Source organism: Macaca nemestrina, chromosome 5 (genome assembly GCF_043159975.1).
Source record: "Macaca nemestrina isolate mMacNem1 chromosome 5, mMacNem.hap1, whole genome shotgun sequence".
NCBI lineage: Eukaryota > Metazoa > Chordata > Mammalia > Primates > Cercopithecidae > Macaca > Macaca nemestrina.
This window is the reverse complement of record NC_092129.1, coordinates 39,096,835-39,103,473: the sequence shown is the minus strand read 5'-3', so window position 1 is coordinate 39,103,473 and position 6,639 is coordinate 39,096,835.

Below are 6,639 nucleotides of genomic sequence, written 5' to 3'. Positions count from 1 at the left end.
GGGCAAGACTCTGTCTCAAAAAAAAAAAAATTACTTGGTAAGGTGACCCACTGCATCCATCAGTCTGGTGCATTTGCTGTTGCTCTGTAATAACACCCATATTTGTGTGAGCCTAAACCCCTGTGTTCCACAGTCTGCAATTCTACTTTTTGAAGAGAGAGAATGGGCAAAATCTAAGCAGCTAGGACTGCCTTCCACCAGACCTGCTGTGTCCAGCCTGGGGAACTGAGCAGCCATCTTGCCGTTTCATGCAGCACATGCTCTGTTGTACAAGCCAAACTGAACGCAGCGAGGCAGGTGAACCACATAGATGGTCTTCTGATACACTTTACTTTCTACATTAATCCAAGGACAGTCTGAATCTCCACTCCTGCATCTTAAAGATAAGCTATATAAGCACTGTGTATGCCTAAGTAGCCACGTGCATTCTTTTATTCGTGAAATATTTATGATGTACTGTGCACACGCTATGCACCAGGCACAGTGCCAGACCCTTCAGAGAGAACAATAGCAGTGAAAAACAGTAGAATGTTATAAGTGACACCCTTAAGGTACACACATACCATAGTACCTTACGGGTGTCAGTACAGTATAAAATAGTATAAAATACTATTTCACGATTTTAGTATTTTAGCATTTAGGATTTTAGAATAAAAATTTATAAAATACATAATACAAACAGTATAAATATTATAGAGTATAATCATACATACATAAAATTAAATTATATTTATTGTATCCATGTACGTAGGTCTTGAAGTAGGATTCAAAGACTTCAGATTTACTCCAAAATTATTGCCAGCCACCTGAATTTTCACCAGCTTGTCCCATATTTTCCAGTCACAAAAAAAATGTCACTAGAAGCAACTTGGAAGAATTCAGAAATATAAACCGAGCTTTGTGCCCCAGTTTTACTGTCTACTAGCTGAGTGACCTTGGGTACATTCCTCAGTCTCCCTGATCAGCAATTGCTCTTCTCTTAATCAGGCAGTAGATGGTATCTACCTTATATGCTTGTCAAGAGGACTAAGAGGATGCTTGAGTGCAGAATGGCAGCGTAGCTAAAAAGCAGGTTACTTCATCTCTCTGTGCTTCACTGCCTTTCTTGTAAAATTAGGATAGTGGTAGAATCCATGTCATTCAATTGCTGTGCAAATTAAATGAGATAACGACACATCTAATACCAAATAAATTTTAGTCATTATACGAAAGTGTTATGTGAACTATAAAATGCTAGATAAAAGTGAAATACTACTGTTAAAGTTGAGCTCAATCAAAAGAAGAGGATAGGAACAAAAACTATTCCAAGGTGCTACACATCCATGTGGTGCCTCAAATCTCAAGTTTTCAGATTCAGCACTAGTTTGGAGGTTTAAATACAGTAGCTGGTTCTGCTCCGGTTGTAATGTCATATAGCTCCCTGCTGAAGGTATCTTCCTTTTTGTAGCCTCTCCCCTCATCCTCTCTATTTCTTTCTAAATCACTTCTCAAAGCATAATTCTTTAAGGTTCAGTGTAACTATTTATGTTAGTCCTGTGCATATATAGAAAGAGCAGGTGAGGTAATGATAAGGCTGTCCATCTTAGAAGATGGATGATGTTTATTCTTTAAAGCAGTAACGTTTTTACCTTTAAAATGTTGCATCCTCAAAATGAGTTAGGGCAACATGAGAATAATTTGGAAACTGAAAGGTTGTCTGGGTAGAAGGGATGCAATTACCTACAGAATTTCAAATTACAAAAAGAAGGCTCCATATTTTTTTATTTAATTTAATTTTTATTTTTTTTATTTAGATTTTTGTTTGTTTCTGAGCGCTAGAGAATTTGTGCTTTAGTGGGCATTGAAAATTGAGTGTTAGGCTATCTTTAGACTTATTTTTAAAAAATTGTTCAATTTAGGTAAATAATTCATTGGCAGTTGGACATAGTGGCTCACGACTGTAATCCTAGCACTTTGGCAGGCTGAGGCGGGCAGATTGCTTGAGGCCAAGAGTTCGAGTCCAGCCTGGCCAACATGGCGAAACCTCGTCTCTACAAAAAATACAAAAAAAAAAAATTAGCCTGGGGTTGTGGTGAATGCCAATAGTCCCAGCTACCCAGAGGCGCTGAGGTGGGAGGATCATCTGAACCCAGGAAGCTGACGCTGCAGTGAGCCAAGATCATGCCACTGCACTCCAGCCTAGGCATCAGAGTGAGACCCTGGCTCAAATAAATAAATAAATAAATAATAATCCATTGGCTGTTTTATTTTATTTTACCCATTCAAATCATCATTTAAAAAATAAAAGGTTTTTGCTAGAATTCATTTTGTTTCTGTTTATGCAATAGTTTGTATCTATAGACAAAACTTAATACCTCGTTTGGTAGAAGAAAATGGGCATAACTAGAACATTAGCATTCCTCAATTCCAGACTTGTTCAGTCAATAGTAAGCAAGAGTATATGAAGATGCACAGGTATTTAGCTTAAACTTGCATAAAGAAAAAGACTACCCATGCTTTTAAATTACTGACCTTACAATTTTTGAAATACAAGAAGAAAAAAAGACAAAAAAAGAAGAGAAGGAGGAGGAGGAGGAGAAGGAAGAAGGAAAAGGTTGTTTCAAAGCATGGAAAGAAGCAAATGAGAGTCAGGTAAAAATTTCAACTTCAGTAATCCTAATATGCACTTCTGTGCCTGTTGCATATTTGGAAGACAATTCCCTTGACTTTCACACTTTATAGTGAAAAGGGCTATTCTGACTTAGCTGTCCTGGAAACACCTGCATCTGTTGTGTAATATTAATGAACTTGAATTTGGAGTGCTAGCACTGTACCTCTCTCTATGAATAATAGGGCACACATAAATGATTAAAACAAGGGAACCAGAAACTCCCTAGGATCAAATTCATTTATCAGCCCACCAAGGTCACTGACCTCGATTACCCAGGGCCTAGCTACTAAAATGATTAATTGATCGATTCTTTCATTTCGCTTATTTAATTTGAAGATAACTGAAGTGAAAATATTTTCAATGAATTGACCTGTAAGCAATTGTATTTAGCTTGCTGCATCATTCAAAACACATATTAGTGGTAGTGAGAAGCATCAATACATGCTATTACAGAGATAAAGGTGAACAAAGAAACCATAGTGAGGCAGGAGAATAGGGTATGGAGGCGGGGAAACTAAGGCCGATTGTGCTGACTTCCTATAACTGAATCAAAAGGAAAACCCCACCTCTACACACTGAAGTAACAAAAGGATCAGAGGCTACTCCCTTTGTGTGGCAGATGATAAATGGAAAGTACCTCTGATTGGCCCCCTCGCATAACCAATCAGACTGGTTGTGGGCCTAGTCTTCATTGGCGTAAGAGTGTAACTTTGTTGCCTTCTGCAACCAATCAGACTGGTTGTGGGCCACTCCTTCATTCACATGGGGTGTAACCAAGTAACCGATGGGGAAATTCTAGAGGGTATTTTTAAACCCCAGAAAATTCTGTAACAAGCCCTCATGAGCTGCTTGCTTCTGTGGCTCCCTCTCTGTGGAATGTACTTTTGTTTCAATAAATCTGTGCTTTTGTTGCTTCATTCTTTCATTTCTTTGTGCGTTTTGTCCAATTATTTGTTCAAAATGTCAAGAGTCTTGAAGACTTGTAGTCAAGACCCTCCATCAGTAATAATAGCTTTTCTTATACATCTTTCTGTTACTTAACTTGTTATCCCTAGTTTAACACTCTCTTTATAATTCTCCATACTATTCTAACCTCAACAGGTGTACAGATAAATGAATTGAGAGAATATACTGGCAGATATAGAGATTAAATTGGATTTCTATAAAGAAAATATTTAAGAAATTTTAAAAATGAGTTTATATTTACAGTCATTGTGGGGTGGAGGATGGGGGTAGTGAACTTGAGCAGATGGTCGTTTTGTTTTTGTGTATAGCTGACAACTTTCATCAGATATTGGTATGGCAATGATAAGCCTGGAATTCTGTTTAGAGTAACTGTAAAAAACCTGCAGTGATCAGCAAAGTCATAAAATTAGGAGCATGTAGGCTTATGGTTAAGGAGAAGACATGATTAAGATGAGCTTTAGAGAAGAGGCAATGAAGAGGAAGCAAATTTACTTAATTTTTTGAATTTCATAAATTAATAAATTGATAAATAAACAAATAAAAAAGATGTCCTTCACTTTAGTCAACCAGTATGCTCAAAAGGACTTTCAAAATCAATTTTCTTTTTGACATTTGAGACATTCCTATTTCATGGAAAAACCCTGAATTATCATCCCGTATATTCAAATATTTTTTATCAAGTTGGGTTTTATTTTGGGTTTTCTTCAAGTGAGGAGCCCCTAATACAAGTTATATTTTACATTATAAGTGTTTGTATATTCTAGTTTAATTTGCAGTGAACATTTGCCCTAAATGAGAACATAAAATTTATACTAAATGTAGCATTAAAAACAGTTGTTTGCATTTTATGTCACAGCCCATCCTTGACAAAGACATCTGCATGAAAAGCAGAAATTTGGATATCAATACCAGTAACCAGCTATAAAGTTCTGTAAGTCAGTTCCTTTTGTGAATTCTCTGATTTATTTATTTATTTATTTATTTTGGGACAGAGTCTCACTCTGTAGCCCAGGCTGGAGTGCAGTGGGGCAATCTCAGCTCATTGCAACCTCTGCCTCCTGGGTTCAAGTGATTCTGCTGCCTCAGCCTCCCGAGTAGCTGGGATTACAGGGGCACACCACCATGCCTGGCTAATTTTTGTATTTTTTAGTAGAGACAGGGTTTCCCCATGTTGGTCAGGCTGGTCTCGAACTCCTGACTTCAGGTGATACACCCGCCTCGGCCTCCCAAAATGTTGGGATTACAGGCATGAGCCACCGTGCCCAGCCCCCTCATTTATATTAGAAAATTGTATCATAGGTTGGGCGTGGTGGCTCACACCTGTAATCCCAGCACTTTGGGAGGCCAAGATGGGTGGATCACAAGGTCAAGAGATCAAGACCATCTTGGCCAACACGGTGAAACTGCCTCTCTACTAAAAATATAAAAATTAGCTGGGCATGGTGGCATGTGCCTGTAATCTCAGCTATTCAGGAGGCTGAGGCAGGAGAATCATTTGAACCTGGGAGGCAGAGGTTGCAGTGAGCCAGGATTATGCCACTGCACTCCAGCCTGGCAACAGAGTAAGACTCTGTCTCAAAAAAAAAAAGAAAGAAAGAAGGAAAGAAAATTATATCACAAATAGGAATCTTTACTGAAAACATTTAAGGTCTCTTCTATTAATTTAAATAGTAACTCAGTAAAATATTTCTATAGGGTCTTTAAAATAGTTTACAAACTTTATTTACTTTTTAAATTGAGTTTTTATTGTACCAGAAAGGTGTTATATTATTGAAAGTAATTGAACTGGAGAGAATTAAATTATTTCACTAGCATAACAGAGTCTTAAAAGCTTCTTCTAACTACTTGATTTAACTGGCATTGATTAGCTCGAAGGAGCAATCTAAAATTATTATTAAAGACTGCATCATTTATCAAACTCTATTACCTAGGATGCTAAGTGATCAAAATTAATCCTCCCAGGCTTTACTTTTATAAAATAAAATTGAATTTATTTCCATTTTCTCAGTGAAATTGAAATAATTGTGCCAAATAGAATGCAAAATTAATTCAAAACCTCAAGTAAAATGTTTCATGGAAGGCGTGAAGGAAATAAAATGGTAAAAATACAATAGAAAAGCAAAAAGATATTATTATATTTGGGTTGTTCTCTCACAAATACAGTATTATTGTTGTTGCTGTTATTTGCTGCCACTAATTTTTATCTAAACCTACTAAAGAGCATTTACTATCATGCAACAATGAAAATAATGAAAATGTAACCAAATCACAACCAAGAAGCCCAAGTTCACCAACCAGCTGCATGACTTTGACAAGCACCTTACCACTCTGGGTCTGTTTCTTCCCCTCGCTTCCTTTCTAAAATTCTAAGTTTCCTACTTAAATATCCTGTGACACTGAACTCAGACGTCCAAGCAGAAGAGTCAATGCCTTAAATGACTCAGCAACTTGCATGCAGGAAAGATGCTGAGTGACAAGATTCAGCAACTCTTTTCACTTCTGTTTCGTAAAATGAAAACTTCATTATTTTTTTCTCCAACAAGAGCTTCATAAGAAATCAGAATATTAACAAATGTTAATTCTTGTTCTGAGTCTTTTCTGGCAAAAAAAAAAAAAAAAAAAAAAAAAGAAAAAAGAAAAAAAGTTAATTTAATAGGATTGTTAGGGGAAAGTGTTCCATATTTATAAGAAACTTATCACCATTTCTATTTTAACACCAGAGCAATGGATTTGTTATCTAGTCACAAACACTAAAAATTACATCATTTGCAACAATTTAACCCTTTGATTTTAAAATATTTTGTTAATTAAAACATATGCAAAGGGGCATATAGTTTTTCAAAATTACTTCGGGGAGCGTACCAGAAAAAAAAATTGAAGACTGCTGTTTCGAAGAGTCTTGTTCAGTGCTTTATTCCTAATGCCAAGCATAATGCCAGGTACATGGTAAGCCCTTAATAAATGTATTAAAATAAAACTAGTAGAGTTTCTGATGTGTCTGAATGACTTGAGAGATGTTAACA